The sequence below is a fragment of the Boleophthalmus pectinirostris genome, unplaced genomic scaffold (assembly GCF_026225935.1).
Source record: "Boleophthalmus pectinirostris isolate CB_2022bp ecotype Guang Dong unplaced genomic scaffold, ASM2622593v1 HiC_scaffold_9, whole genome shotgun sequence".
Taxonomy (NCBI): Eukaryota; Metazoa; Chordata; class Actinopteri; order Gobiiformes; family Gobiidae; genus Boleophthalmus; species Boleophthalmus pectinirostris.
In genome coordinates this window covers 31,480,502-31,503,300 of record NW_026571541.1, presented here as the reverse complement: position 1 = coordinate 31,503,300, position 22,799 = coordinate 31,480,502, and the positions used below count along the sequence as shown (strand labels likewise).

Below are 22,799 nucleotides of genomic sequence, written 5' to 3'. Positions count from 1 at the left end.
AGACATCTATAAAACATAACCCATTATCGAGTTATCAGGGCACAATTATACATTTACAAAGGAAATAGACATTTAATAAATCAAATTGGAGTTATTCAGCGCAGTATGTATAATTCAGAAATCCCCTACTTGGAAGGAGGTGGAGAGATACTGGTCGCTCCTGAGTCAGTGTTGGGAAGGTTACTTTTAAAATGTATTCCCCTACAGATTACAGATTACATACCCCAAAATGTAGTTTGTAACGGAATCCATGAAGTTACTTTAAGTGAGTAATGTAATCTGAATACTTTGGATTACTTGATTTGCTGTAGAGAATCAAAGACGAGGATATATATATATAAGAAAATAAAAAGCCCAGACTTTACTGAATTGTATTAAAAATATTATTGATAGAAGAAGAGACACGTCCACGCAGCATGATTTAGTCCTGTTAAATCCTGTTTTAGACCTGGTTTAATCCTGGTTTAGTCCTGGTTTAGACCTGATTTTAGACCTGGTTTTAGACCTGGTTTTAGTCCTGGTTTAGAACTGTTTTAGACCTGATTTAGATCTAGTTTAGACCTGGTTTAGTCCTGGTTTAGACCTGGTTTAGATCTAGTTTAGACCTGGTTTTAGTCCTGGTTTAGACCTGGTTTAGATCTAGTTTAGACCTGGTTTTAGTCCTGGTTTAGTCCTGGTTTAGACCTGGTTTAGATCTAGTTTAGACCTGGTTTTAGATCTAGTTTAGACCTGGTTTAGATCTAGTTTAGACCTGGTTTAGTCCTGGTTTAGTCCTGGTTTAGACCTGGTTTAGATCTAGTTTAGACCTGGTTTAGAGACCTGGTTTAGATCTAGTTTTAGACCTGGTTTTAGTCCTGGTTTAGACCTGGTTTAGATCTAGTTTAGACTGGTTTAGACCTGGTTTAGATAGTTAGACCTTTTTAGTCCTGGTTTAGACCTGGTTTAGACCTGGTTTAGTTTAGTTTAGACCTGGTTTAGAGTCCTGGTTTAGACCTGGTTTAGATCTAGTTTAGACCTGGTTTAGTCTAGTTTAGACCTGTTTAGTCCTGGTTAGTCCTGGTTTAGACCTGGTTTAGATCTAGTTTAGACCTGGTTTTAGTCCTGGTTTAGACCTGGTTTAGATCTAGTTTAGACCTGGTTTTAGTCCTGGTTTAGTCCTGGTTTAGATCTAGTTTAGACCTGGTTTTAGTCCTGGTTTACCTGGTTTAGAAGTTTAGACCTGGTTTAGTCCTGGTTTAGTCCTGGTTTAGACCTGGTTTAGATCTAGTTTAGACCTGGTTTAGTCCTGTTTAGACCTGTTTAGTTTCCTGTTTAGAAATGTAGTTTTAGACCTGGTTTAGTTTCTGGCAATGAGTGGATTTACCAAAAAAAAAAAAAAAAAAGGGGGCCGCCCTGTAATCCATTTATTTCAACAAAGTAACTGTAATCCAATTACCACTCACTGAAACAGTAACTGTAACCGAATACAGTTACTCATCATTTGTACTCTGATTACTTAACTCCAGTACATGTAATCTGTTACTCCCCAACACTGCTCAGGTTGGAGACTCCTGACCTACATTAATGCCATACAGTGACGTGTGGCATGGACGAGCTGCGAAACGTATTCGACCAAAATAAACTTGTGTAATAAAGGACGTTTAAAGATCAGGCCGTGAACATGGAACTGTGGGTGGATGTCACTGACAATCAATCAATCAATCAATCAATCAATCATACTTTATTTATAGAGCGCTTTTCATACCAAAAATGCAACACAAAGCGCATACTAACAACATGATAAAAATTACACAAATAATTTTTATCATGTTGTTATGTGTTTTGGCAGGTAGAGGTTTGTGTCTCAATGCAAACACTAATGCAAATTTGGCGGCATAATAAAAACAATATTAAAACAACGCCACAAACTGAATCACTCTACATTTAAAAACAGTCACGTCGTCTTTACTTTAATTAATCTGAATTTTAATAGGTTGTTTATTTTATATTTTATGACTTGAATAAAAGCGACTGTTAACTTTGAGACATCGTGAGCTCCCTACAGAGTTCCCACGGTCATAGAAATCCTGGAAAAGTTATGGAATTCTGTAAATTCAATGAAAGTTTTGGAAAAGTCATGGAATGGAACTGTTAAGGCAAGGCTTAAGTTTATTTGTGTAGCGCAATTCGTACACAAAGTAATTCAAAGTGCTTTACAGAATAAGAAAACCAAAACATAAATAATCATCATACAACTAAAGATTAAAAATAAAAAAAATAAAAAGAGAGAGACATTAATTACATAAATACATTAGAGAGAAGAGTTATCATTAAGTTCTCATTCGGCTATTATGATATATTTCTGAACATATGCTCCTTTTGTTTAAAAGAGATGCCAATAAATGCACTGACAGTATTTTTGAATATTAAAACCAAACCATATGGTGAGTGGAAAGGGTTAACATTTGATATTTAGTTCTAAAATATGATTAATTCTACATGTAGGTGCTGTAAAATCATGGAAAATTCACTTTAGGTTGTGGAAAAAGTCATGGGAAAGTTTTGAAATTTTGTCCGTGAAGAAGAGTGTGAACCGTGTACCAGCGTGCCACTGTTCACAGAGTCGATTACGTTACACTGGCGCAACACCGATCACTCACTCTCACACCATATCCTGTACTTATTAATTTAGGTGAAGTGTCTTGCCTAAGGGTACAACCACAGCCCCACAGTAACACCTGGTATTCTCGGTGGTCTCCCATTCAACCAGCGCATCAGGCGGTGCCCTGCTTTCAAGTTCGGACAAGATCAGGCACTGAGAAGGTGATACGGTAACCAATGTACCAATTAAATAAAATAGCACTCCAGCGAAGATTTATTAAAGGTGCTGTATCAGATTTTAAAACATGAAAAACAGAACTAGTTGAAACGGGTTGAAAGTTGTTCCTCGCTTTCCTTTGTTTCGCCGTGTGAGCGTCATAATTATTCACAGCGCTTCACAGTAAAGGTAACAACTAGCATGCTAACACACACTTGATTATCAGACAACAGCATGCAGCAGACTAAGGCTACGTTCAGACTGCAGGGCTTAAAGGTTGTATAGAGGATTTTTTAAGGGAAGCGAAATACAGCGACCGTCCTTTTTCAAATGTTGTGCATGTGTGACACCTCCTTCCTCAGTAGAAACATCTCCTCCTCCCGCCTCTTTACTCTAGAAATCACATTTGTTTACATCCAGTGCATGTTCAGAATTACTGTTGAAGTGACCTGCCTAGAAATATTTTAGCGACCGACGCGTCACTTTTTAGACCCTTCGGACTTTCTTTTGCGGCGAACTGGTCGTGGATTCTCGTCCGCCATCGCAACAAACTTTGCGCGAATTGCGAGGAAGCGACAGTTTGAAAAAGCCTCAAAGAACCGCTGCATAAACCACATAATCCCCGAGCGCCGGCGAGTCAGTTACACTAAAAATGTAGGGAGTTTGACTGACAACCTAACAGCCAATAGAAAAAGAGGGAGCCTCGTTTTCTATTGGCTGATGTTTATCTGGCCTCACTACGTCCACTACTGATAGATTTTCATTCTTTCTTTTTTTTTTTCGGTCATCATAATTAAAAGGCTGCTGCGTCTCTGTAATGGTATTTTAAACTTTCAATGACAATTTCAAACAAAAACAAAAAAATCCTCCATACAACCTTTAATGCTCAATTTGGATTTTTTTGTGAAATACGATTTTTTTGTGAGGTCGTTCACATTTCCGATTAATGCAACTTGTCTGCGTGAACTTTAAACGCCAGTTCTTGTTAAAATGGACAGCTTACACGTCCACGGCCGCTTCGTTTGTTTGAGTCTTTAGCCTCCTTGTATTTGACTCGCACACTCTTTATTTTTCGTTGACATTGGAACCAGGACCACCTGTAGCTTTTCTCCATGGAGATGTTATTGCTTTGTCTGGAAAGTTTCACAGTATGGCATTAAACCTTTCTATCTTCAGCCAAACCAGATCAAGTTACAGGTCAGATCTGTGGAGAGGCGACCCTACTCACAGTCAGAATGTCTGTTTTTTTTTTTAGTTAGTTTTTTAGCAATAAAACCACCTGTAATTGAATAAATCTAAGGTAAAGCTGTTTAAAGTCATACTGTGGAACATTCCAGGCAGAGCAATGACATCTCCATAGAAACAAGCAGGTGATGGACCCCCAACGAAAATGTTACACAGTACAATTTTAAAGCCAATGAAATTAAATTAAACCTTGAAATGAAAATACAACACTTACAACGTTTTAATTTAAGCAAAAAAAAACAAAAAAAAAAAACAAGATTAAACTCTGAATTCCAGTCCTTTTAAACTCATATAGACATTATTCTGCTTCTGCAATATCTCTGTACTGGGGCAAGACACACTTTTCTCAAATACATGGGATAAAGTTAAGTACAGGGGCTTAAAAACTCGTGAAAGGTCGTCTGGTTTGGGCTCGTCCCTCGCAGATTGTGCTCAGATGGTCCGGGGCGCGGGTTTTGCTGACACGTGCTTTGCCGGTGCAGTCGGGTCGTTCGGTCCACTGTGAGGCTGAACCGGGGGCACGGAGCCTGGAGCCGCTGTGGGACGTCCCAGCACACACCCCTCGGACCGGGGCAGGTGCGGGACAGGTGCAGGACAGGTGCAGGGGCAGCGTCTGGTCCCCGGTTGCGACAGGTGCGCTCACTAGATGGATGAGCGGCTAATGACCCTCTTTCCCCCGAACGCCATCCTCGCTAGAACTTTTAAACTTTTACTTTTGCCCACATGTTACTATAGTATTAAAGGCGCACTGTGTAACTTTTCTGGTGGAGGGTCGGTCACCAGTTTTCACAGGGCAACGTTACATGCCAGATCTGTGGAGAGGAGAATGCAAGTTTTTCACTGTTGGGCAAGTTACTTTAAAAACGTAATGCGTTATTTATTACTTATTACTGTCATTTCAAAGTAATTCGTTACATTACAATATTACTGCATTTAAAATGTAAGGCATTACATTACTATTGCATTACTTTAAGTTACTCTCACCAAAATAACTGCGAAGATGCTGAACTTTTGCGCCGTATATGGACTGAACCAGGACTAAACCAGGTCTAAACCAGGTCTAAACCAGGACTAAACCAGAGCTGAACCAGGACTGAACCAGGACTATAACAGGACTAACCTCGGACTGATTCCAGGACTGAAGAGGAGGACTAAACCAGGACTGAACTAGGACTAAAACAGGACTAAACCAGAACTAAACCAGAACAAAACCAGGACTAAACCAGAACTGAACTAGGACTAAAACAGGACTCACTGTCGGGACGGGCTCGAAGGTGACCGCAGGAGAAAGGAGCGGCTCTGCTCCACACCTCACGGAGGTAAGAGCGGCTGTCACCCGATCGCTCTTTATGGACACCGTGCTCTGCGGGCTCGCGGCCCTGATTTCAGCAACTATTTGCGGGTACCCGAGCCGGTGCAAGAGTCTGTTACAGCGCGTAACTTCTACCTTCCTTCAGCGTGTCCAGAAGTCCAACTTTTTGTGCGATAGTGAGCATCTTCCTCTGCCTTTTGGGTGCGAGCGCAGGAGCCTTTGTCAGTGCAGAACGTTTTGTCGACGTTGTGGGTTTTGTCGGAGAGAAAACTTGCAAACATACAGCACTTCAGACGACTGTAAACCAGGTCTAAACCAGAACTGACCCAGGTCTAAGCCAGGTTAAACAGCGTAGAGTTCTGTGTCGGTCCTTTCCCCACGGTTACCTGAAGGTCTACTCGGCCACGTCTCCGGTGTTTCCCCGCTGCTGATATCGCTGTGATTTTAGCGAATTTGTATGAAGAAAAACACACCACTTTGATCCAGGTTAAAAAAGCATTGTAACGCGCATTACTCACATTTGTACCGAGTAAAATATTAAAATTTTTTCCCCTGTAATGCCTTACATTACTGCGTTACAGCAAAAAGCAATGCATTACTGTAATTCGTTACTTTTATAACGCGTTACTCCCAACACTGAAGTTTTTACATCAATACAAAAAAATACCCATGTTATTGAGCAAACGCAAGATGGATCCTGGTGTTTAATGCCACACCGGGATATTCCAGACAAAGCAACAACATCTCCAAGGAGACAAGCAGATGGCAAACATCTCAGTCCCACCGTGTGATGTCATGAAGTGGTAGTTTTCAGGTTGACAGTTATCTTTCACGTTCCAAGTTCATTAGAGATTGGAAATTCTAGGGCTGAAATGATCCAAATGATTCTAGTGAAGGTGTGTGGGGTTTAAAAACACAGTGGAGCACTTCCTGTATTACCACATGACAGATTGTCTTCTGTTTGAGAGAAGCACTCAGCCTAAATATGCAGAATTTGTGCGTTAAACATGTGTGAATAAAACAAAACACGGCTCCAGGTCAGGGCTCTACTGTACAGTGAGTGCGCCCATTTCACTAGCACTTGCAAGCAAATACTTTGGCATGCGAACGAGGAAAACAAAACAGGCGCACATGTACAGGTAGGGCTGTCGCGGTTAGGGAATTTCTCCTGCGGTGCGGTATACGGTGATATCGCACCCCCTCCCCCATCCCCCGGAGTCACAATATTTCCAGTGGCTCTGAAAACTCTCTCCGATGATGCACTTGTTTCGCAGATGCACATGTACCTTGGTTGTGGATGTAGCGTGTGTAGGTAGGAGAAGTAACATTTGGCTTTAGAACAAGTGCCGCTGCATCGCTCCAGCTCTCACTGTGGCAGCTCGGGTCAGAGTCCTGCACCAGGTCGGGTACCCGCGGACTTCAGAGAGAACACAGAGCAGGGTGTCCGCAAAGCTCGATCGGGAACTGCGGTGCGGAGCTGCGGTTGTCCCTTGTCACCCAACGGTCTTCGTGGGCGCACCTTAGTCCTGAGTTAGTCCTGGGTTAGTCCTGGGTTATCACAGACACGGGCGATAATGGGTGAAATGTTAACGGGTCTGGGCGGGTGAGGGGCTCTAAAAATCCCGTGCAGGACTCTGGGTCAGGTCAGGTTGGTCACGTGTAAGGCAAGGCAAGTTTATTTGTATAGCACAATTCGTACACAAAGTAATTCAAAGTGCTTTACAGAATAAGAAATACATTAAAATTATAATAAAAACAAATCAAAACATAAATAATCATGAAGATTAAAATAAAAAAAAGAGAGACATAAATTGGAGAGAAGAGTGCGGAATAAAAACCTTTCAGTTATTTGCACAGTTAAACAGAAATGTTTTGAGTCTGGATTTAAACAGCGTCACAGAAGAGTCTGTCTCACATGTTCAGACTGTTCCAGGTTTTAGCTGCATGAACCTGAAACTCTGACTCCCCTTGTTTAGTCGTGACTCTGGGCACCAGCAGGAGGCCGGTCCCTGAGCTCCTCAGAGTGCGAGATGGTTCATATGACACTAACATGTCACAGATGGACTTTTGGTGCTCGGCCACGTGTAGTGATCGCGGTGGCCCAACATCCTCCGCGGTGCATTTCTTAGTACCGCGGTGATTCATTTTTTCCGTTATTGTGACAGCCCTAAGTGCTTCTTGCAGCCCACAATATAAGAAGAGCACTGCACACAGACATAACGTGACGAGTTAAACAAAATGTATCACACTTTAACGGTGCACTCGCTCTAGGACTTTGGAACCACGCCCAAAGTGAGCGCAGCCGGGATCTGGCCTCCCGATTATGACATGATTTTTATCTAAACTTAGTCTGGAGTTTCATTGTTTTCTATTCAATTTTATTTTAGTTAGTCTGTAGGAAGAAATCTTGGGCAGATCCATGACTCAAGAGTGTAACCAAACTGGCAGCGGTCATGCAGGAAAAGTATAATTCTTTTGTTTTTCGTATAAAATTCATTCTAGTAAGTTGGTGTTGGTGTGTGCCAGTTCTGCGCTGTAGTTTTCAACGTTCAAAACCGAAACCTGCTTGTGCCATTTATTTTTTTATTCTGTGCTCCTAAATTTTTTAACTTAGGGGCACGTGTGCTCCTGAAAAAAAAAAAAAAAAAAAAAGTTAGCCCTTCTCTAGGTCTGCTTGTGATGAGGAAACAACATTATAACCAAGATCAGAAAATAGCCTAATATGCATCTTTAACACTTATTTCCAAATTTAACTTATTCCAACCATAAACATTTCACCACAAACCTCTTTAGAAATGTCCACTTTTATTTTTACTCTTGTTTAACAACCCCATAATGTTCCTATACACACCTACATCCTTTTCTCTCCTCTTCGTCACGGCCCATTTAAACTGTCCACATGCGCTGTTTACAAGTTTCCCTGCGTTTTCTCCCCGTCCTCCCCCTGTTATTTCCTGTCTCCGTGATGGTTTTCTCCAGCCCCGCGCCCCTCTCCCTTTACCCCAAACATGTGCACTCTTGTCGGGGTAATTACCGCGCGATCCCCCCTGCATCCGGGAAAGCCTCTGGGACATGAGAAAGCTTGTACGCGTGTATTTATAGAGCGCGCGACACTGACGGTGCAGGTACGGTTATTATGACAGGTTTAAGGCCGAGTGGATGTGGGTTCATCATTAAAGGACTCGCCTGGATTTCCACGGTGTTTCCTTTAAGCAGGTGTTCAAAGTGCAGAGCTGGACTTTTCATGATAAGAGTTAAAGGAATCCGTGTTTAATCCGTGTGTCATTCGTTCATTCGGTTTTCAAAATAAAACAAAAAATAAGAAAATGGGAAAAAAAAATCATTATTTGTCTCCAAAACCAAAATGAAAATACAGATAATGATTTGTTTTTACGTGACTTACGTGATGCCGGACTTTACTTACTGAACCAGGACTGAACCAGGACTGAGAGACCAGGAAAAGACCAGGATTGAGACAGGGACTGAGACCAGGACCAGACCAGATGAGACCTGACTGAGACCTGAGACGACCAGGACCAGACTGAGACAGCAGGACCAGACCAGACTGAGACGGGATGAGACCAGACCGGGACTGAGACCAGGACTGAGACCAGGACAAGACCAGAACCAGACTGTGATTGAGACCGCGACTGAGACAGGATTGAGACCGGGACCAGACCAGGACCAGACCGTGATTGAGACCGGGACTGAGACTGGGACCAGACCAGGACTCAGACCGTGACTGAGACCGGGACTGAGACCAGGACTGAGACCAGGACCGAGACCAGGATCAGACCAGGAACCAGACCATGATTGAGACCAGGACTGAGACCAGGACTGAGACCAGGACTGAGACTGGGACCAGATCAGGACTGAAAACGGTTTAGTCCTGTTTTAGTCTTGTTTTAGTCTTGTTTTAGTCTTGGTTTAGTCCTGGTTCAATCCATACGCGGCGCAAAAGTCCGGCATTGCAGTTTAAATCACAAAAAACGACCATCATCTGTTTTTCATTTTGGTTTTGGATACAAATAATGAAGAAAATAGCTGTTTTTTCATTTTCTTACTTTTGGTTTTATATTGAAAAACGAATGAACGAATGATACACGGATTATGTTTAAAGCCCTACTGTGGAACATTCCAGTCGAGTTACACAGTGCAGCTTTAATACTGACGCTCTGACTCTACACGTCGACTCTTTCCAGTACAGACACAGCACAGTCCGTCCGTGTACAGTGTGGAGCTTTGGATCGACCAGCGCGTGAACCTCACCCGCTTTTTTATTCTCTTTGAAAAGCATCAAATCTATACACTTAAAATATAACGCGAGCTCCACTGGCCAATTACTGGACTGGACTTATTGAAATGCTCCGTCAGAAGTGTGGCCTCGCTGTCTGATAATCAATGTCCGAGGCTGGTGGCTCAGCGCTCCGAGCCTGGACTGCTTTGATATTATGAGTTGAGGATCTCTGCCGGTATTCCTCTCTTCTCTCCTCCAAATTATAATCGCTCATCGTGAAGTCAGAGCTTTTTTAACTCAATATTGTGCACGTTATACTCTATGAAATCTGTCTTGTTATAAAATCCGTGTCTCGTTCGTTCATTCGTTTTTCAAAATAAAATCAAAAATAAGAAAACGAAAAAAAAACTATTTTCTTCGTTATTTGTCTCCAAAACCAAAATGAAAAAAAACGGATAATGATTTGTTTTTTCAGTTTTCGGTTTTGTGTTTAAATGAATAATGGAAAAAACGGAAACCCGCCGTTTCATGTTTACGTGATGAAAACTGTGATGATGCCAGACTGAACCAGGACTGAACCAGGACTAAAACAGGACTAAACTAGGACTAAACCAGGATTAAACCAGGTGTAAACCAGGTCTAAACCAGAACTAAACTAGGACTAAACAAGAACTACATCAGGTCTAAACCAGGACTGAACCAAGGCTAAACTAGTCTCAGTTCCGGTCTGGTCCCGGTCTGGTCCCGGTCTGAGTCCTTGTCTCAGTACTGGTCTGAGTCACGGGCTGGTCCCAGTCTCGGTCCCGGTATGGTCCTGGTCTCAGTCCCGGTCTGAGTCCCAGTCTCAGTCCCGGTCTGGTCCTGGTCTCAGTCCTAGTCTGACTCCCGGTCTCAGTCCTGGTCTGAGTCTCTGTCTGGTCCCGGTCTCAGTCCTAGTCTGAGTCCCGGTCTCAGTCCTGGTCTGAGTCCCGGTCTGAGTCCTGGTCTGAGTCACAGTCTGGTCCTGGTCTCAGTCCCTGTCTGAGTCCCGGTCTGAGTCCCGGGTGTGGTCCAGGTCTCAGTCCTGGTCTCAATCCCGGTTTGGTCCTGGTCTCAGTCCTGGTCTGATCCCGGTCTGGTCCTGGTCTCAGTCCTAGTCTGAGTCCCGGTCTGGTCCTGGTCTGGTCCCGGTCTGAGTCCTGGTCTGAGTCACAGTCTGGTCCTGGTCTCAGTCCCTGTCTGAGTCCCGGTCTGAGTCCCGGGTGTGGTCCAGGTCTCAGTCCTGGTCTGAATCCCGGTCTGGTCCCGGTCTCAGTCCTAGTCTGAGTCCCGGTCTGGTCCTGGTCTGGTCCCGGTCTGAGTCCTGGTCTGAGTCACAGTCTGGTCCCGATCTCAGTCCTGGTCTGAGTCCTGGTCTGGTCCTGGTCTGGTCCCGGTCTGAGTCCGGTCTGAGTCCCAGGTGTGGTCCCGGTCTGAGTTCCGGTCTGAGTCCCAGGTGTGGTCCCGGTCTCAGTCCTGGTCTGAATCCCGGTCTGGTCCTGGTCTCAGTCCTCGTCTCAGTCCTGGTCTGGTCCCTGCCTGAATCCTGTTCTCAGTCCTGATCACCTGATAGTCTATGCGGTCGCACCTTTGGGCCCGTCCCTACACTCAGTCCTGGTTCAGTCCCGATTTAATCCTGGTTTAGTCCTGGTTCAGTCCGTATGCGGCGCAAAAGTCCAACATCGCAGTTTAAGCCACGTAAACGGGAAACGGCCTTTATCTGTTTTTTTTTTTTTTTCCACCATTATTCATTTAAACACAAAATCGAAAACTGAAAAAACAAATCATTTTGCGTTTTTTCATTTTGGTTTTGGAGACAAATAATAAAGAAAATTGTCGAAACGAAATATAATGTTTGTGATGAGGAAACAACATTATCAGAAAATAGCTGATACTGAACCTTTAATGTATTTAACGGTGTTAAAAAGTAGTTCCTAATTGGAGCGCCGCTAACGAGAGGGAAATAGTTTTACCTGTTTTTGCGTAGCGGGATGTGGCTGGTGGAGGTAGACCAATTAAAGAGCTAAATGTGTGTACAATTCAAAACAACTTTTAAGTGTGGAGCAGGATCCGGAGGGCTTCCTGAGATAGAAACAGTGGGTGGAGGAAAGAACAAACAACAAAGTGTTTTCAGTTCATAGACAGCGGCTTAATGAGCACAGCAACATGCAACGCGATCGTCCAATCAGATCTGTTTGTTTATTCGACCAGGTTTATTTCTGTGTGGCCTGGGAAACAAAGGAGATCATTGGTCACCTGACATTTATGAGTAAAATTTCTCTCACCTCAGATGAACAGAGTCTAGAGTTTATTTGTTTTGATACAGATGGACCATGCATGTCCCTGATTGGCTAATCCAACTGTCAATCACGCTCATTTAAAACAGCAAGATTGCAGATGTCCAGACTTACATCTTTGTAAAGTTTCAAATGTGTATTCTGGGTCAGAGGCAACAACGCCACCTGCTGTCTGACTTAATCTAGATCAGGGGGGCTCACACTTTTTCAGCGTGCCAGCTACTTACAAAATAACCAAGTCAAAATGATCTACTTAATACAAAGCCAAGCAAACTGCACTGAAACACTCTGTGCCCCTTTTTTGGACCCTCACCCACAGTTTGAGAACCTCTTCTTTAAGAGAACTTCCTCTGGCACTTTACACAAAACTGTGAAAAAAATGAAGGAAGTAGGTAAGATTTTTAAAACCTGTTTTTTAAAGTTCCAAACTGGAGTTGCATTCTTTTCTGGTTTTGCAGTGATATTTACCAGCCTCTGCACGTTTACCAAACCAAACGCACATCGTGACAAACACAGATGCATTTGTGCACTTTTGTTAGACAAACTTCAGACAAATGAGGCAGTAGGTCTGTTCTGTAGATCCGCTCTATGCTGTAGACCTGCTTTGTGCCAACACTGGAACACAAATTTAGACTGGTTTTTGCTTCACGTTTGGTCTTGCTCTTCTAATCAGCCGCACTGTGGGAGGGGCTTGTGTTCGCTGTACGCAGGAAGGAGCGAGAGCGTGAAAAGGCGAGGGGCGGCGTGCTGACGTGAGGCAGGTGGACAGGTAGGATGTTTAGGAAGTTGAACCTGCCCTGTGATGCACGCTGGTACACGAGGGCACACGCTGTCGCAGACGAGCCGTGCATAGGGAGCGTGTGTGTTTGTGATGCGCCGTAGAGTCTCCGCGGGTTTCAAATGAGCGCACAGGCTGCACTGAGACGCCCCACACGCTCCTGCACCCCGCTACAAGTTTATTACCAACAGCAGCGGCCGTAATGAAATATGATCGCACTTGTTGAGTGTCAGACCTCGAGTGAGAGACAAGACCGAGTCCAAACGTGATCAAGTCCGAAACGAGTACTAAGACACGGCGATCTACCCAAACGACCTTGGCGATCGACTGGTAGATCGGGATCGACGTATTGCGCACCCCTGATCTATATTGTATAAAATATCATTAATTTGCATTATTAAGGAACTAAATGGTTTAAAAATTATTATTACCAAATGTTAAACTTAAGATAAACTTTATGAATGAGCAGATGTACTTGGTCTCCTCAGAGCTCAGTGTTCTTCAGTGCTTAGTGGTCTTCTGGTTGAGCTCTCTGCCAATGACCCACAGAGCCAGACTCCTCTGAGGTTACATTTACACTAAAACTAATTACCGTATCACCGTAGCGGAAACGATTTGTGTCCAGACACAGCTTTGAGCATATTTGTTTACGTTTTACAGAAATGACTTAAAACCACATGGCTAATTTGCATGAACTATGTGCTCAAAAAAACCCAGCTTGCTCCTTGTGCGCTGATGAGGTTCACCTTCTGTCGGACTAAAGGACACGACTCAGTGGAATTTAAGTGTTCCTTTTGTGACAGGAAGTTGTGTCTGAAGTTGCAGCAGCCGGTTTCAAGCTGAAGTAGATGGCATGCATGAAAACTTTTCATGGATCGTGTACTAGCAAGTAGTTGTAGCTATGTTGCTTCCTGTTTGTCTCTGGTTTGTTTAAACTGTTTTCCGCAGTAGCGTCTCATGATCGATGTCACAAACCCAGTGAATCAGGAAGGTGCAAGTCACAGTGACGTGGTCCAATAATGAGACAACTAGAGCTCCTACATCAGCGTATCAGCATTTTCAGGCGTCCACACGGTGCCGGATCAGATTCGTACTCAGATGAATTCGTGGGAGCTGGCGGCACCAGATCGTTCCGTCTTTTTCCATCGGATTAGTGCGGACGAACACTGCATCCACAACGAAAACGATTCGAATACGTACTAGTGTGGACGGGGTCTGAGTCAGTGCCACTGCCTTCTCCAAGTTATCAAAAAGTGCTGTATCTTTATAGACTGTAAAAAGTATAAAAGTACTAAAAAGTACATTTTTGGAGCTTTGTGGCACTCAATATATGTGTTACCAAATGCAATAACTGTTCTTAAGTTTCTGTTTTATCTGTTTTATATGTTTTATATCCAGAATCGAGGTGCTGCTTTATGCTTTTTTACTGTTGTTCCTCCCTCAAACCAACCAAAAAACTGATACCTATAAAACTGTGAAACACCACCTTTTTAAAATGCAGAGAAACGCAGAAATAAAACTAAAGCCGCAATGTTGAGACACAGAAATACAACTCAGACTCAGAAATACAACTAGGGCTGATGCTTTACTAGTTCATTAGTGGTAGAAATGACAAAAATGCAGTCAGTGACAGAACAGATACTTGAATACTTGCTTGGATTTCAAATGTGTGGCTTGCAGCTTCCACTAGTGTTTATACACTGAAATAGATCCCTGTTTTGGACGGTCAAACGCTTTATTGCATTATTCATTCATGCAACTGTAAATATATTAGTCAAGTAGGAATAAAAGTGTACATAAAGGTCCAATATTGCACAAAATTGACTCTTGTAAACTTTAAGCTTTGTTATAATGTTACCTCACCAAAAATACACATTTATTCCATTCACATGTTTCAGCAGTGTTGGGGAAGTTAGTTGTTACTTCTTTAAAAAGTAATCCCTTTCTTTACTTTGTTACCCTCTATGGAGAGTAACTTTTTACATTATTCGTTACTTTGAACTTTTTGGTGGTAAATTCCATCTAAGGCTAAATATCGGCATGAGACTGTAAGGTACTAAGTTGAAAAGAAATTTGAAGAGAGTTCAAGAGGACGTGAAACCGTTAAGAGGTAAATGGGAGAGGTCCACACAGTCTGCCCGGGGGATTGTGGTCATACCGGCTTGTCAAAGCCTGATCCTGCCAGATCTCAGAAGCTCAGCAGGACTGGGCCTGGTTAGTACTTGGATGGGAGACCACAGGGGAAATCAGGTGCCACGTCGTTGGTGTCCTTAGGCAAGACACTTCACCCACTTTGCCTAGTATGAAAGTGGCGTGTGTGTGAGTGATGGTGGTAGTCGGAGGGACCGATAGCGCTGATTGGCATGTCAGCTGCGCTTCTGTCAGTCTGCCCCAGGACAGCTGTGACTACAATAGTAACTTACCACCATGGGGTGTGGAGCAAAAAAAAGAATAATGAATCTATAATAATGCTCTGTAAAGCATCTTTGTGACATATGTCTGTGAAAAGTGCTATATGAAATAAAGACTTACTTACTTACTTACTCTTGGTGAGCAAGGGACGGCCGCTTGGTGTGGGATGATCCCCCTCGAGGGTCCTCTTCCTGGGTGTCGCTGGCCCTTGCTTCCTTCATGGCGGTGCGCCGCAATTGGCTCTGGGTCGGCCAGGAAAGGCTCGAGAAGAGCTTTACACCTCCTCCTGCAAGGAGGAGGTGTAAAGCGGGAAGAAAAGTAACGTTGCGCTGAAACGCAAGAAAAGCAACTATGCTTCGTTACCAATTTTTCAGTAGAAGCTTGTTACACTATTTTTACCCGAAAAAAGTAGTTACGTTACACAACACTGTATTTCAGAAATTCTTTGTTTTTAGTCTGTCTTCATCTCCAAAGCTCAAAATGCTCTCTCCCACTTTGTGATGTCATGAAGTTGTAGTTTAAGTTAACAGCTCCTTTTACATTTAGCTCAGTAGAGATTGGCAATTCCAGGTCTGAGATCACCTTTGTGATTCTAGTGAAGATGTATAGAGTTGTGGAGCACTTCCAGTATCACCACCTGACATCACAAGGTGGAACAGAGGAGTTTTTTTTTTCACATTTGAGAGAAGAACTCAGCCAGAATATGCAGGATTTGTGTGTTAAACATGAGTGAATGAAACAAAACACAACTCCAGGTAGGTTTTTGACAAGGAAACGACATTATAACACAGACCGGAGAATAGCGTAGTATAAGCCCTTTAAAGTTCCTCAAGGAAAAGTTACCAGCAGTGATTTTGACTCTTTTATTTCCTGGACAGTTATAAATATGCAACACATTTTGATCCTAAGAAAAACTCGACTGAATACTGATCCGATGTGTCCGTGATGGAGATTTCCGGCAGTGTGTTTTGTTGATATCCACCCCCTTCGCTTCTCTCCAGACCGGTGAGCAGTCAGAGCCATTTATCACGTCAAATCTTCTCTCCCCAGATTTGGGACGAGGGCTGAGGGCCGCTTCGGAGGCGCTAACTTCCATCGCCATGGCAACTCGCCGTCTCACAGCTATCAATAGTTGCGGCGCTAAAGGGTCCGTCTCCAGATACGGTTGAGGCAGGATCTCTGGCCTTAGCCGGGGGATTAGTTTGCAGCAAATGGGAGGGTTGAGCTGTCTAACCTTTTGTAAATGGGTGGATTGATATATAAGCCTGTCGTCTCCGAGATAATATGGATTTTTAAAAAGTTGCACTATGTAACTTTCTTCAAAAACATCCTTTATTACGCAAAATTGACTCCTGTGAGCTTTAAGTGATGTTATAATGTTGTTACGTCCTCGAAAACAGACCTGGAGTTGTGTTTTGTTTCATTCACATGTTTGAATAATCCTACAGTTACACCAACACTGTATTTCAGTAATTCTTTATTTTTAGTCTGTCTACATCTCCAAAGCTCAAAATGCTCTGTTCCACCTCGTGATGTCATGTTGTAGTGGTAGTTTTCAAGTTCACAGCTCCTTTTAACTTTTGTGCAGCAGATATTGGAAACTCCAGAGCTCAGCTCATCTAAATCAGGGGTCACCAAACTTTTTTTGTCTAGGGTCCACATTATCTCTCCTCACTGTGATGGGGGCTGTTTCTGGGCCATATAACAGAATTGTATGACCCAAACCGCAATGACCACCAGCAGGCCTCATGGTGCAGGACAAATTACCAGTGTTGGGGAGTAACAGATTACATCTACCGGAGTTACGTAATCAGAGTACAAATTATGAGTAACTGTATTCAGTTACAGTTACTGTTTCAATTACAGTTACTTTGTTGAAATAAATGGATTACAAGGCGGTATTTTCCTGTTTTCAAATTTTGGGCTATATCCCTTTTTTTTATTTTTTTTTTTATTTTGGTAATTCCACTCATTGCCAGAAACTACGGATGGGCATGATTAATCGATTAATCGATAATTGATCATTAAGAATTTCATCGATTACGTAAATTTTAATCGACAAACCGAATGTAGGTTGCTGTGTGTAGTGTGTGACCAAACAGGTCTGTACATGTGTCTCTCTGCACTCAGAAGGAGAGAGACACAAACAGAAACATTCGGTCAGTCTGCAATGTACCGAAGCACAAATGTGTATTTAACGACGACTTGTACAAGAAATTCCACATTTTCCGTTGCGTTCGGGACAAGTGTGAGTCCATGTGCACAGTGAACAAAGCAGCACATATGTTTCTGTGTCCAGTGGGAAAAAGTTTTACCAGGTGAGAGTCGCGCAATGTCAATGACGAGTCCCCACCTCCCTCCCCCCGTACGGTGTCCTGGTTTTAACAAACGCAAATCTGGTCACACTAACCTGTATTCCACTGAGTCATGTCTTTTAATCTGACAGAAATTGACCGCATCAGCGACACAAGAGCTGTAGTTTTATCTTCGCTTAGTTTATGCAAATTAGCCATGCGGTTTTAAGTTTCGTTTCTGTGAGAGTTGAACAAAACTGAATTAAACACATTATAATGTCAAACGGGCTGATGTGGCTCTAGAGTCGTTACGGTTTATATGTCGTAAAGTTGAATTTATTTATGCAGATTAGTAGTGCAGATAGTAATAATAATGATGATCATTTTAATATAAAAACTTTAATGATTAATCGATAATCGATCGTTAATTCTTCCAACGATCAATTAAGAAAATTTCATCGAATGCCCATCCCTACCAGAAACCCAAAGAGAACACGTGCAATAAGAGCTCTGTAGACGTCTTGTTAAAGATGGTTACACAATGGACGATGGTCGAGGAGCCAGTAGAAAAGAGAACGGGTAAAAACGCATTTGTCTCTTGGAAATTCAGACATCACTTTATATTTAAAGAGGAGAGGGACGGGCGTGTAGTGGGAGTACACCAGCCACCCACTTCTCCCCACGTGAGATATAAAAAAAAATAAATATAAAATCTCTACAAATTAAATGTCAAACCGGAGCTACTGGCAATGGTGAAAAGGGGGGACGCGCTCACAAACACCCACAAACACCCACCTTCATCATCGTCATCACCCTAAGAATGCGCGGATCACATCTCCTTCCGTATTGTGCGGACGTCGCCGTCCTCCCGTGCGCCGTGTGTGAACCGTGTTTTCTTCCCAACACTGCAAATTACTACCCTGGCACAGTCATCCACAATACTGTATCTACACATAATTCCTGACACATATTTGTTTATATTTACTAGTGTCCGTAACTGCACTACAGAACTCTGTGCGTGTGTTCACTGTCACTGTTTGATCTCGAGCTTGTCAGGTGACGAAAATTCAGCGGCAAATGTAAATACGTCATATAATTATTTAAATATAAATATAAATACTTCATATAAATATCTTTTTTAATTGGAAAAAATCAACAAAATACAAGATGCAGACGCGTTATTTGCCAGAAAGTAATTTTTGACAACTTTTGAAGACTTTGAGGAATGATTTGATTGAAGGTGTATGGAGTTTAAAAACACAGCGGAGCACTTCCTGTATCACTACATGACATCACAAGGTGGAGCAGCATGTTTTCTGTTTGGGAGAAGAGCTGCAGCCTAAATATGCAGGATTTGTGCGTTAAACATGTGTGAATGAACCAAAAACACACAACTCCAGGTCTGTTTGTGATGAGAAAACAACAACATAACATGACTTAAAGCTCACAAGAGTCAATTTTGTGCAGTAGAAGACTTTAATACTGTAAGACATTTATTTTATTTATGTGTTTGCAATAAAACAGAACCAAAACGTTGCTGCAAACCTGGGCTTTGTCCAGCTCCCACGCCAAATACAGCTCTTTTTTTGGACTCATTTGGAATTACAAAATAAACATATTTCATCATTTTGCCTCCTGCATGGACTAAAGCTGCATTGTTTTTATTTTAGAGGTGTTTTTTAATGACTTTTTTGTAAGGCATCCTCACTTTTTCATTGCTTAGTGGTAACATAAACTCTCAAAACAATGCTATTTACCACTTTAATATTATGCAGATTTGAGTTAAGCGTTTTGGCCCGACCCTCCTCAATATTTTCTGTTTCTCATGGGGCCCCACGGAAAGAATAATTGCCCACGCCTGTCCTGAAGCACGCTGCCTCTCCTGTCTCTCCATAGCTCCCATTCCTGCTGTGTGGCCTCACGTCTGTCTCTCCACGGTGGACCCGCTCTCCCTCTGTGAGCTCATACAGACTCTTTTGTTCTGACGGTTACTGTGTCACTGTAGCTACATGCCCCGGTGGAGCTGTGCTTACTGTAGCTGGTCTGAGCCTCCAGGCGGCCCAGCACGGAGCACCTTTTCTGGGGGAGGGGGAGAGAAAAGGAAAGGGTTAAGTGAAGGATAACAGCGAGAAGAACTGTGTGCGCTATAATCCAGAATCTAGTTTGTACATAGGCATTGTGTTTAGCCTGATTTGAACTGCTCTTAGTACATAGTCGTGTATATAATGTGTGTAGTGAAGTTGGAATTGCTCACTGTTTTAATCATTAACGTATTTCATAAACAGTTTGTGCTTTTAGTGTTTTGACAAAGAAATACTGTAGTAAATGGCAAAAGGAGAAATTCAATTTGTCAACTGGACAAAAGTTTATTCGCAGCTCATCCATACTGCTTCTTCAGTTTCTTCAGATTTTACCTGGACGTCTGAGGGATTTTACTCGCAACTGTAGTAAAACGCTTCTTTTGGTTCAGAATTAAGGGTGCATTGTGGAACTTTTCTGGTGGTGGGGTCCATCAAATTTGCCTATTTCATCAGCCGGTTTCACTTCATGGAAACCGTCTGACCTCGCAGCATTAAGATTTGTTCGCTCCACGGTAGGCGAGTACTTTTTTATTTAACCAATCACTGCTACTTTGGTCATCACAACCAAATAGCAACGCGCCAAATCCCGTAGGAAGAAGGGCAACCAAACATTCTCTTTGTTACGAGTTTAAATCCTCCATCTCGGGCCAAAACTGGCAATGATTCCCGATTGTTCCCGATTGTTTGTTGTGCTGTACCACAAAAGGGACCCAGACAGGACTTCACAGCTCTTCTCTGATTGGCTGGTGCACGGTTTACTACTTCCGGGGCTCTTGCAAACCATCTAGTGTATTCCGATTACTGACCTAGTTGCTGGAGAGAAATGAAATTGAGTGGAGGCACTAGGTGGCGCCAGCCTGGCTACCGTCAAATTGTTTTCTTCATGGAAATGTTATTGCTCTGTCTGGAATGTTTCACAGTATGGCGTTAAACCTTTTTACTTCATGGAGCCCAGGCCAAGTTACAGATCAAATCTGTGGAAGGCTCACAGTCAGAATGCCTGTTTTTCTAGATATTTTTGAGCTATAAAACCACCTGTAATTGAATAAATGCAAGGTAGAACAGTTTAATGTCATACTGTGGAACATTACAGGCAGAGCAATGACGTATCCATAGAAACAAGAAGGCGACGGACCCCCAACTGAAAAGTTACATAGGATGGTTTGACCACAGCCACTGATTTGTATCACGTGTCTTTCAAATGTGTAAGACATTTCCTCTTGAAAATTTCATTCATTCAGAACAAAACATATAACTTCTCTTATAACAAAACATATAACTTCTCTTATAACAAAACATATAACTTCTCTTATAACAAAACATATAACTTCCCTGAGAGAAATAATAGTCTGGTGCTTCGATTGTTGATTCAGTTATTTCCCAGTCCTTTATGTTGTTTTTCCCTTTTTACATATAAGCAAGACTGGGCCTGGTCAGTACTTGGATGAGAGACCACTGAGAAAATCAGGTGCCACAGTGGGACACCAGTCACAAAAACTGCTGTTGTGTCCATAAGCAAGACACTTCACCCACATTGCCTAGTATGAAAGTAGTGTGTGAGTAATGGTGGCACCGATTGGCAGCCACACTTCAGTCAGTCTGCCCCTGTACAGCTGTGGCTACACTAGTAGTTTACCATCACCGGGTGGAGTGGAGTGAATGAATAATGCTCTGTAAAGTGTCTTTGTGACATATGTCTGTGAAAAGTGCTGTATAAATAAAAACTTACTTACTTACTTATAAGCAGCCATGTTTCTCTCTGATTGGTCAATCCGCCTGTCAATCACTCCCTCTGAAATCAGAAAGTGACAGGACACAGCTCCACATCCACTTGTCTTTGTTCAGTTTTGTCAAAGCAGAACTATTCTTCGCCCTTTACGAGGCTCCTGACTACTGTCGCTGTAATGCTCCGACAATCCATCAAGCTGTGCGGCTTAGTAGTTTACCAAAGTCGTACTAAAACATTCTGGCAGATTTTTGAGTGCCGTGTACCACATAAAATCGGTTTGAGGTCAGTAAACACAACCAGAATTAATACATAAGGCGCGCCGGATTATAAGCCTCACTGTTGATTTTTGAGAAAATTAACGGATTTTAAGTGCGCCTTAGAGTCCAAGAAAGCTTGAAAACTACCACTACATGACATCACAGGGTGGATCAGAGCATTTTGAGCTTTGGTGATATAGACAGACTAATAACAAAGGATTATATAAACACAAAGCACAACTCCAGGTCTGTTTTTCATGAGGTAACACGAATGTCTTGAAGCTCACAGAAGTCAATTTTGCATAATAATGGACCTTCAAACCCCAGTGAGGTGTTCAGAAATAGTTCAAATGCTCTAGGCTGTGCAGGGGAGCGCCCAGGAAAGGGTTAAGTAAAGGAAAACAGCGGGAGGGTTTGTGTGCGCTGGAATCCACAGACTAATTGCACGGAGGCAGGTCCAGGCTGGCACCGGTCTCTCCATAACCCCCGGACCTCCTGTCAGCCCAGCCGTCAGCCTGATCGTCTCCTCTCTGCGCTCGGCTATCAAAATCACATCGCTCCCTCCATCGCTGTAATAACAAACCCAGCTGTGCCCCCCTGCCATTGTTTTGCACCAGATCCACACATACAGTAAACCCCCATAGAGACTCCTGCGCAGGAAGTGGAGAGATAACTATTATAGATAAATGTGACAGGTCTTGTTCTACTGTTGTTTCCTCGTCACAAACACACCTGGAGTTTTGTTTTGTTTCATTCACACATGTTTAACACACAGACGCAAAACACTCTGCTCCACCTTGTGATGTCATGTGGTAATACAGGAAGCGCTCCCCTTTGATTTTAAACCCCTTCACTATAACAATAATTTCAGACCTGGAATTGCCGATCTCCACTGATCTAAAAGTAAAAATGAGCTGTTGACTTGAAAATTACCACTACATGACATCGCACGTATTTTTCAGACTATAAGGCGCACTTAAAATGCTTAAATTTTCTCAAAAATCGACAGTGCGCCTTATAATCCGGCACGCCTTATGTATTAATTCTGGTTGTGCTTACTGACTTCGAACCGATTTTATGTGGTACAGGGCGCTCAAAAATCTGTCAAAATGTTTTAGTGCGACTTCGGTAAACTACGAAGCCGCAACACTTGATGGATTGTCGGAACATTACGACTGCTGTAGTCAAGAGCCTTGCAGAGTCGTGTCTTTTAGTCTAACAGAAGTTGACTACATCTGCGCACAAGGAGCGAGCTGTTTTTTTCAGTGCTTATAGTCACTTCTGTAAAACATAAACAAATGTGTGCAAAGCTGCATTAAACACATTATTACTCGATGTATGT

The 22,799-nt window shown here is 42.8% G+C and overlaps 1 protein-coding gene and 1 pseudogene across 1 annotated transcript in view; both read left to right on the top strand.

Annotated features, from left to right (window-relative positions):
- LOC110162886 (FRAS1-related extracellular matrix protein 2-like) overlaps nt 1-22,799 on the top strand; it is a 254,137-nt gene that overhangs the window by 144,819 nt on the left and 86,519 nt on the right.
- Nucleotides 14,829-14,946, top strand: LOC129407334 (5S ribosomal RNA; annotated as a pseudogene).